Below are 10310 nucleotides of genomic sequence, written 5' to 3' on the forward strand. Positions count from 1 at the left end.
CAACCTCCAACCCAACCATTTCATTCTCCCACACATAACACGTACCAACCACCTCATAAGAGATCCCTAGAGGATACTCTTCAACAATTCATGTAAACACAAGGAGGAATCAACAACCAAGCTTACAAATTTCAAGACCAGACCAATAGGACCTTAGATGACATTCGAAGTCAACTAACCAAGTTGACTCAATCACTAAGCATTCAAGAGAAGGGAAAGATCCCAGCTCAACCAATGCCAAATCCTAGAGGTCAGGTACACATGAGTGAATCCTCACTTAGTGAACCTTCAAACCATGAACAAGTCCAAGCCATCACCACCCTTAGAAGTGGAAAGATCGTTGACAAAACTATAGGTTTTGGGATTCCTAGAGGTATTGTGGAGGAGAAATCTAAGGAAAGTGAAAAGGGAATCAAAACACAAGTGACAAATGAGAGTTTGAGTGAAAAAGAAGGCGAGATAAATGAGAAAGAGTTGAGTGAGAAAGGAGATGATTCAAGAAAAATTGGAGTCAAAGTGAGTGATTTAGAATTTGTTCCTAGAGCACCATTTCCACTGAGGTTAGGGAAACCTAAACATGATCTTATAAACTCGGAAATCTATGAATTGTTCAAACAAGTGAAAGTCAACATTCCACTCCTTGATGCAATTAAACAAGTCCCATCTTATGCAAAGTTCCTTAAGGACTTATGCACAGTCAAAAGGAGATTGAATGTGAAAGAAAGAGCCTTTCTAACTAAGCATGCTAGTGCCATCATCCAGTTTAAGACCCCTCCCAAATACAAGGATCCTGGTTGTCCTACCATTTCATGCATTATTGGAAGTCATAAGATAGACCAAGCTTTGTTGGATTTAGGAGCAAGTGTGAATTTGATACCCTACTCTATTTACGAACAGTTAGGTTTAGGAGAAATCAAGCCTACTCGAATCACCTTTCAATTAGCTGATAGGTCAATCAAGATTCCAAGGGGTATTGTTGAGGATGTGTTGGTCCAAGTAGATAAATTCTACTTTCCTGTTGATTTTGTAGTGTTAGACACCGCACCTATTCAAGGTTCTAATGCTCCCATCCCAGTCATCTTAGGTAGACCTTTCCTAGCTACATCCAATGCTTTAATTAACTGTAGGAATGGGGTGATGAAATTGTCTTTTGGGAATATGATTGTGGAGATGAACATTTTCAATGTCTCCAAACAAATTGGTGAACATGAGGACATTAGAGAGGTAGATTTGATCTAAACAGTTTGTCAAGAACACTTTGAGAGCGTGTGGATCAAGGATCCATTGGAGAGAACTTCAATTCATGATGAAATATTTTGTTCTTTGGAATGTGTTGATGAGGAAGTAAGAGAACTTGAGACTTATCTATATCCAATGCTTATTATATCAATAGGTTAATGGACCCCATCGTTTGAGCCTTTGATTTCACCCCAAGTGAAAGTTGAGTCATCTCTTATCCAACCTTATAAACTAGAAAGGAAGCCTTTATCGAGTGATCTTAAGTATGCATTTCTAGGGGAAGATGAATCATATCCTATTGTGATTTCATCAAAACTTAGCATAGAGCAGGAACAATAACTTTTTGAGAGTGGTGAGAAAACACAAGAAAGCAATTGGTTGGACAATCACTGACTTGAAAGGAATTAGCCCTCTTTTATGTACACAGAATTTATCTTGAAGAAGAGGCTAAATCTGTGAGGCAAATGCAAAGACGATTGAACCCAAACATGAAGGAAGTAGTGAGAGGTGAAGTGCTTAAGCTACTTGATGCGGGTATCATTTACCCCATTGCAAACTCAAAATGGGTTAGTCCAACCCAAGTTGTCCCAAAAAAATCTGGAGTCACTGTTGTGAAAAATGAAAATAATGAGCTAGTACCAACTAGAATCCAAACTGGATGGCGTATGTGCATTGATTATCGTAAGTTGAACATGGTGACTAGGAAGGACCATTTTCCGCTTCCATTTTTAGACCAAGTGCTTGAAAGAGTAGCCGGAAGAGCTTTGTATTGTTTTCTTGATGGATACTCAGGTTACAACCAAATTGAGATTTCTTTAGAAGACCAAGAAAAAACCACTTTCACTTGTCCTTTTGGTACCTATACTTATAGAAGAATGCCTTTTGGCTTGTGTAATGCACCAGCCACTTTTCAAAGGTGTATGATGAGTATCTTTAGTGACATGGTGGAAAATGTTTTGGAAGTTTTCATGGATGATTTTTCAGTTTATGGGGATTCTTATGAGTTGTGTCTAATGCATTTAGAAAAAGTTCTTGAAAGATGTGAAGAGAGCAATCTTGTACTTAATTGGGAGAAGTGTCATTTTATGGTGACACATGGCATTGTCTTAGGTCACATTGTCTCTTCAAAAGAGATAGAGGTGGATAAGTCAAAAGTTGAAGTCATTCAAAAATTACCTACCCCTAGGATTGTGAAAGATGTGAGATCCTTTTTAGGACACGCTGGTTTCTATCGAAGATTCATTCATTCTTTTAGTACCATTGCCAAACGATTGTGTAACTTGTTGTCACAAGATGTCCAATTTGATTGGACATCAAAATGTCAAGAAGCTTTTGAAAAGCTTAAAGGGTTGTTGACCATTGCACCAATCATGCAAGCTCCTGATTGGTCTTTACCATTTGAACTGATGTGTGATGCTAGTGATTTTGCGGTAGGGGCTGTTTTAAGGCAAAGAAAAGATAAGAAGCCTCATGTCATTTATTATGCTAGCAAGACTTTGAATGATGCTCAATTGAATTACACTACAACCGAAAAATAACTCTTAGTTGTGGTCTTTGCATTAGACAAGTTTAGGTCTTATTTGGTTGGATCTCTTGTTATTGTTTTCACTGATCATGCAGCATTGAAATACTTGCTCACAAAACAGGATGCCAAGCCATGTTTGATTCGATGGATCCTCCTACTCCAAGAGTTTAACCTTGAAATTCGAGATAAAAGGGAGTAGAGAATGTAGTGGCTGATCATTTGTCCCGTCTTTCAAGCTATGAGACCATAACTGATGAATCTCCAATAAATTAATTCTTTGCTGATGAAAATTTATTTTGTGCAGGTACTGTTTCCTACATTGGCTCTCCATGGTATGCTGACATAGCAAATTACCTAGCCACAAGTCAGATTCCTTCTCATTGGTCTAAATTTGATAAACAAAAATTCTTGCGCAACGTGCGTACTTTTTTTTTGGGATGACCCCTACCTATTTAAATATTGCCCTGACCAAATTGTTAGGCGGTGCATCCTTGATCATGAAATTCCAAGTGTCATTAATTTTTGTCATGCATTAGCCTGTGGTGGGAATTTCTCTTCCAAGAAAACCACTGCCAAGATCTTGCAGTGTGGTTCTTATTGGCCCATTATGTTCAAAGATGTCCATGGCTTCTGTGTTGCATGTGACCGATGCCAACGACTAGGTAACCTCACTAGCCGTAACATGATGCCCCTTAACCCCATTCTTGTTTTAGAAATATTTGATTGTTGGGGGATTGATTTCATGGGACCTTTTCCAAGTTCATTTGGTTACCAATTCATCCTTGTAGCTGTTGATTATATGTCTAAATGGGTGGAGGCCATTGCATCTCGAACTAATGACCATCGAGTTGTGGTCAAATTCTTGAAAGAAAATATTTTCTCTCGTTTTGGCATTCCCCAGGCTATGATTAGTGATGGGGGGAAACATTTTTGTAACAAGCCCGTTGGGATTTTGATGAGAAAATATGGTGTAATTCACAAGGTCAGTACTCCCTATCACCCACAGACTAGTGGCCAAGCTGAGTTGGCAAATAAGGAGATCAAAAACATTTTAGAGAAAACAGTCAATCCAAACCGTAAAGATTGGTCCCTACGACTAGTTGATGCTTTGTGGGCATATCGCACTACTTACAAGACCTCTTTAGGAATGCCTCCTTATAGGCTAGTTTATGGAAAACCTTGTCATCTCCCTGTTGAGATTGAGCACCGTGCATATTAGGCATTCCGACAATTCAATGACAATGAAAACGAGGTTGGCAAAAATAGAAAGCTTCAATTGGATGAATTAGAGGAGCTGAGAAATGATGCATTTGAAAATGCAAAAATTTCTAAACATAAGATGAAAACTTTGCATGATAAACATATTCTTAGGAAATCCTTTCATGTTGGTCAAAAGGTTCTCTTGTATAATTCACGATTACATCTCTTTCCTGGGAAGTTGAGGACAAAATGGATTGGTCCATTTATGATTAAATCCATCTCTGAGCATGGTGCATTTGAGGTAGAAAATCCTAAGAATGGAAATGTTTTCAAAGTAAATGGTCATCGATTGAAACCTTATCTTGAAAACGTTGTGGCTGAAGTTGAGACATTGGATCTTGAAGATCCAATACCATTGTAGTATCAGAAGTAATGAGTTTTTTTTATTATTATTTTTATTTCATCTCTTTATATTTTCTTGTTCATGCATTAGGGACAATGCTTTATTTTAAGTTGGGGGGTGTGAGGTTCTTTATTTAAAATCAATGTTTTCTTTTAGTTGTGATATGCAGGTTAAAAAAAAAATTCAAGCAAGAAGTCAACTCATGTCCAAGTCAATTAGACATTCATCCTTGAAAACAAAAGGGGAGTAATAGTTTTCTAATCTTTATACTTTTCTTCTCTTTCTTTTTTACATTGAGGATAATGTAAAAACTTAATTTTAGATATTTGATTATGTGAATGCTTGAGATGGCCCATTGCTTGTTTAAAAAAAAAAAAATTGCATTCGTATATGAGTGAGACTTGTTTTAGGATCAACATTACATTTTTGGATTCATTATTGTGTTGAACACTACATGCTTTAATTTGGGATAGATAATATCTTATAAAGCAAGATATAGCATACTTTTTTTTTTCCCTTAAGATTATTGAAGTACATTTTTCCTTGTAAAAGTTGTGTGATTATGCATAAAAGATGAGTGTGATGCTTTACTTGTGATCATCCCTTTTGATCTAGTCCTAAACAAGGTTTAAGTAAATAGAGTAATAATTATTACACAAATAAATGAATAAATGTGTACAAAGTTCTATCTACTCCAATGTTTTGAGTTGCTCAGTAACTAGGGGTATTCATCACAAATGTTTATCTTTACGTCAAACGGCAGCTTGAAATATGAGTATGCAAAAGCACTTTAAGTTTGTGACTTTGTGAGTAACCGGGTGCATTCATCACAAATGTTTGTATTCGCGTCAAAAGGGAAGTGACCACTCAAAGAAAAAGAATAAAAATATCTTCAAAAAAAAAAGAAAAAAGAAAAAAAAGTATATAGATATTTCTCTAGTTTGCTACCTTGTTTGTAGTAGTGAGAAGGGAAGATTACAAGTTGAGTTTTCGCGTGAATTAATTATGTTGGTTGCATGATAAATACGATTGAATTTGGAATTTTGTATGGATGTTTGATTTAGAGAATGTGAGTATGCTTATTTTTCTTTATTTGCTATTGTGTGCACTAAGTTAAAGATACCAATGTTTGCATGATAGGTCCTTTAAGTGTGATGAGTCGAGCCTAATTATGTTATTATTATTGTTTTTATTTCAAAGGTTTTATGTTTTGTTTTGCTTGAGGACTAGCAAAATCTAAGTTGGGGGGTGTGATTGTGCATCAAAAGTATCATTAAGTCTTTTATTTTACATATGTATTTATTGTTTTTATTTGGGTTTTATAATAAGTGATGTGCTTTTTAGTAATGAAGTTTCTTTTAATGTTTCGATAGGTTTTTGGAGCTTAAATGAATTATTTCAGAAAATTCAACGTCAGAATTCGGAACAAAGAATTGAAGAGAAATTTAGTTGAAGATTGAAGCAAATCTTGGTTCAAATAAGTGCTCTAAATTTGCCCCCAAAATCAATTCTATTCCAATTCTAAAAAAGAATATCATATGATCTATTTCAAGCCCAAACTTGCCTTATGTTGTGTTCAAACTTCAACCATCAAACACTCAAGGTTTCAATGTCAATCTTAGCCCAAATAATAGGTACATTTGTATACTTATTTGATGCTCAAATTCAACCCCAAATTCAGCCCCAAATCAGCCCCAAATCAGCCTCCAAATCAGCCCAAGCATAATCCATGATCTTACATGTCCACACAACAAATAACATTTGATTTATTTTGGGCAATTCATTGATCCAAGAGGGCAAGCACATGGATGGAAAGCTGGAGGGGACATTGTGACATTATTTTGGGTCAAAAAGAAGAAAGAGACAGCTCATAAAGGAGGAAGAAAAACGTGCACCAAAGTGTTCTCCAAGCTGGCCTAATTTGATTTTTCAGAACACCTTTTGGTGTTTTGCCCATAACGTTTTACTCTGATGTCCAAATGAGCTGTTCTTTAATTCTATGGAAATATAACCGAATGGCCTATAAATATGTGTCTAATAGCCATCTCCAAAAGAGGCTTCTAAGAGGGTCTAATTGCTGTCCAAAGTTAGTGTCAGATTTGTGTCCGAATTTTTACTGAAATTGTGTTGTGTTCTTCTTTATAGATTTCGGTTCTTTAGTTTGTAAAACTCATTATTTCAGTTTGATTCAAGTTATTTCATGTTTATTAAAGTGTTCTTATATATAATCATGGTTGGCTAATCTCTTTCTTGGATCCAAATCAAGGATGATGGTGATTGAGGTGAGTTCTTTAAGATATGAATGAATCTTAATGTTTATCTTCTATTTTCTTCATGAATGTTTTATTATTGCAAAGAAATTTTAGAAATCATTTAGGTAATGTTATAATCTTGAATTTTTATGCACAAACCTTAGTTTTGGTATAGAGATTGCTTGATTCCATGTCTTACTTAATATGAAAGTACCTATTCATTCTTAAGCAATAATCAATCTTCATCTTTTTAAACTTCATTGTAATATCTTCCGATCTAATATCACCATCGTTGATATTAGGTTGAGTTATCTTATATATGTTGAAGAAATCACCAATACATCACCATTAAAATTGATTTGGACCAAGACTTACTTTTTCTTGTAATTTAAAATCTATTTACACTTTTTCATCTTTGAAAACAAATCCATCAATTATTTTCAACCAAGTTATTGTTAATTTAATTTCTCTCGAGTTTTTTTTGTTACCTAGCTTAATTTCCAGATCTAGCTCTCTAAAGAGACCACTTTTCTTCAAAAAGGGCAGGTCGCCCAATATAATAAGATCATTTTTTTTTCTTTACAAAGCTTACTATGCAGAACATTGAGGAGTTTTGCTCTGTTAGCATTGTAAAGAGGGGGCATCTGTTGTTACCCAATTTTTGACCCACCTTTTTTATAAAATTTTCAGAAAATCCAAAAATAGCGAAAAACAACAAAAATCCAAAAAAAATATGTTTTTAATATATTTACATCGTTTTTAACATTTTCAACGTCGTTTAAAAAGAATTTAAATTTTCAAAGGTTTTTGGAACGCGTTCAACTTTTCACATGTTATTTTTAAAACCATTGATTTTCCTCATTGAGTCGATGTTGATATTTCTTGTTTTCAAAAAATACAAAAAAATTAAGAAAAATCAAAATTTTACAAAAAGAAAGAAAGTTGAGGGACCAATTTGGAAGCCCAAGCAACATTTTACTTATAAATATAGGTCCAAAACTTAAAATCAAAGGGGGTAATTTTGAGATTTCGGGGGAGAGGCAACACAAAAAACAGAAACCCTAAAAGCTTAACATTTTCCTCTCCCTCACCAAAGGCAGCCGCCAGAGCCCCCCCCTCCCCTTTGGAATTTTGTTTCCTTCTACATTTTTCCCGGACGGCTAGCCAACAACCACATACAAGCCTTTAACAGCCCCCACCCAGACGTTTTGACTTCCAGCCCCATCTCCGGCCACCCCCCTCTTCCCTTGGAAACCAAACTAGCCTCCCTTTCCCCTCCATCGTCCATCTTCTCTCTCGGTTTTTCCTCAACTCTTCCACCATCGGTGCCAGAGAAGCGACACCAGAACCGCAGACCGGCCTTCGTCAGCAATATCTCCACCTCATCACCGTGACCGGCCTCCACCATAACCAATCGACAGCAGTCCGGCACAACGGCGCCCACAAATCCCAAATCAGTCCGCCTTCTTCCCCCAGCAGACCTGAGCCAGCCACCAACTACTGCACAGCCGTCGCATAGGAGAAGATGAAACCTACAACAAATTGGCATGCCGTGAAGTCAAAGAAGGAGAAGAGAGAGGCAGATATGGAAAACAAAAGAAATAAAATAACTAAAACCGACTGCTTTTTATGCGGTTTTCTTATTGTTGCAGGTGACGGTGACCCTCACTGCCGGTGGAGGAAGACAGGGAAGAAGAAGGCGTTCCCGATCCACTAGTTTTCGCCCTTCATCGGTGGCAGCGCATGGAGCAGCACGCCGCCACTATTCAGGCAGACCCAGAATGCTTCCCATAATTGTTTCCTGAGTTTTAGGGGCTATTTTTGTAAATTTTAAATTGATTAATGTAATTTAATTTGTTTAGTTGTTTTGAATTTGTATTTTGAAGTGTAGATGTAAAAAAAAAAAGGAAAAGAAAAGAAAGAGAAAATAATAATAGAAGAAGAGTTGTGTGTGTGTTTGTATTTTTTTTATGTCAAAACAAAAAAAATGAATTTAATATTTTAATTTATATGCACAAATATCTAAAGGGCAGATAAAATCATGTTGTATTTTCCATGAAAATATAGAACATGTATCTACATATATTCTGGGAACTAATAATTGATTTATCAAAGCCTTAAAATTGGGCTAAAATTTTATTTTAAAATCACATCAGGTCCACGAAGCTAGAAAGTGAATGTGTGGTTTGTATTTTGTTTATGAATGTTTTTTTATATGATAAAATTGCAAGAATAAAGAAGAATTTAATATTCTAATTTGCTCACGGATAAAGAATTATGAATGAAATTCGATGAATTAACAGAATTTTTAAAACTTCTTTAACACATCAAGTTCGCGAAGCAGCTTACCTTAGGTAGGGTGCGTTAGGGGTGCTAATATCTTTCCTAACCACAACTAGTCCCTTACCAGTGAATCTCTTACGAGACCAGTACACCCGGGTTTCCTAGTAGCTTTCAATTAAATACTAGGTGGCGACTCCCAACGAATCAAAGCAAAACAAGAAAATGAAGGATCCCTAGCCAGATGCCGCACGGATTTTATGACGTGCGACAACTTGTATGTGTTTTATAGTGGAAATGATTGGTTTCTTGCATCAGTGTGCACGCTTTCATTATTTATAAATTCACTACCATCTTATTGTTCTTTTTGTTATTCCAAGCCCGTGACAAACTTCGATGAGATTACTTTTCATTTTATAGATTGCATACATTCCATTTGCAGAATTCCAAATTGTAGGTATTGATCTTGGAGTGGATGAATTATGCGCTATCAATAAATTTTATGAAATGTGTTAGGCTGTTATCGTAATTATGATTAGTAACGGATTGTTTAAAACCAATGAATGCCAGCATATAATGCTTACAACTGTTATGCTATTATTAAATTATTGTAACCGATAAGTTTACATTTATATTTCTTATGTATAAAGAGATTGTAAGATCAGTTTTGATAAATAAGAAAACTCTGTTTCTTCATGGTATCAGAGCCAGAACTTTTCTTCCCGATGGCTTCAAGCAATGTTCCCACTATCTCCATTCCCAACATCTCTCATCTTGTCTTTGTCAAACTATCTGATACCAACTATCTTGTATGGGAAAGCCAGGTAAAACCTTTCTTACTAGGCCAGGATCTTTGGCGTTTTATTGACGGTTCTCATCCTTGCCCCTCCCCTACGCTTTTTCCTTTTGATAAGTCTGAGTCCTCTACTTCATCGTTGGTCAATCCTAACTATGTCTCTTGGTTTCAAACTGACCAAAGCCTGATTAGTATTCTTCATGCTACACTATCTGAAAGTGTTCTTTCACAAGTTATTGGGTTCTCCACCTCGAAGGACATTTGGGATTGTCTCAAACAAAATTTCTCACAGCAATCCCTTGCCAATTCTACCCAGCTCAAATTTCACCTCTTATCTATTACCAAAGGTTCCAAATCCATCTCTGAATACCTTGCTCATGCCAAGAGTTTGGCTGATGAACTCATTGTGATCTAGGAACCTGTATCCAACTCTGATCTGGTTACTTATGTGCGTCGTGGTTTGGGTCTTGACTATCAAATGATTGTGACGACAATTTTAAACTTCCCACCACTTCCTTCCATTTCGGACCTACGAACTCATCTTCTTGCTTTTGAAGGGCAGCAGGCCTTAGCAGCTCAGATGACTCATGTGGCTTCCCCTGCCGCTTTTGTTAT

At 36.2% G+C, this 10310-nt stretch overlaps 1 pseudogene; it reads left to right on the forward strand.

Annotated features, from left to right (window-relative positions):
* Positions 1-261: 261 nt before the first annotated feature.
* LOC140955713 (uncharacterized) lies at positions 262-4385 on the forward strand (annotated as a pseudogene).
* The last annotated feature ends 5925 nt before the right edge of the window (positions 4386-10310 follow it).

The sequence above is a fragment of the Populus alba genome, chromosome 6 (genome assembly GCF_005239225.2).
Source record: "Populus alba chromosome 6, ASM523922v2, whole genome shotgun sequence".
Classification (NCBI taxonomy): domain Eukaryota; kingdom Viridiplantae; phylum Streptophyta; class Magnoliopsida; order Malpighiales; family Salicaceae; genus Populus; species Populus alba.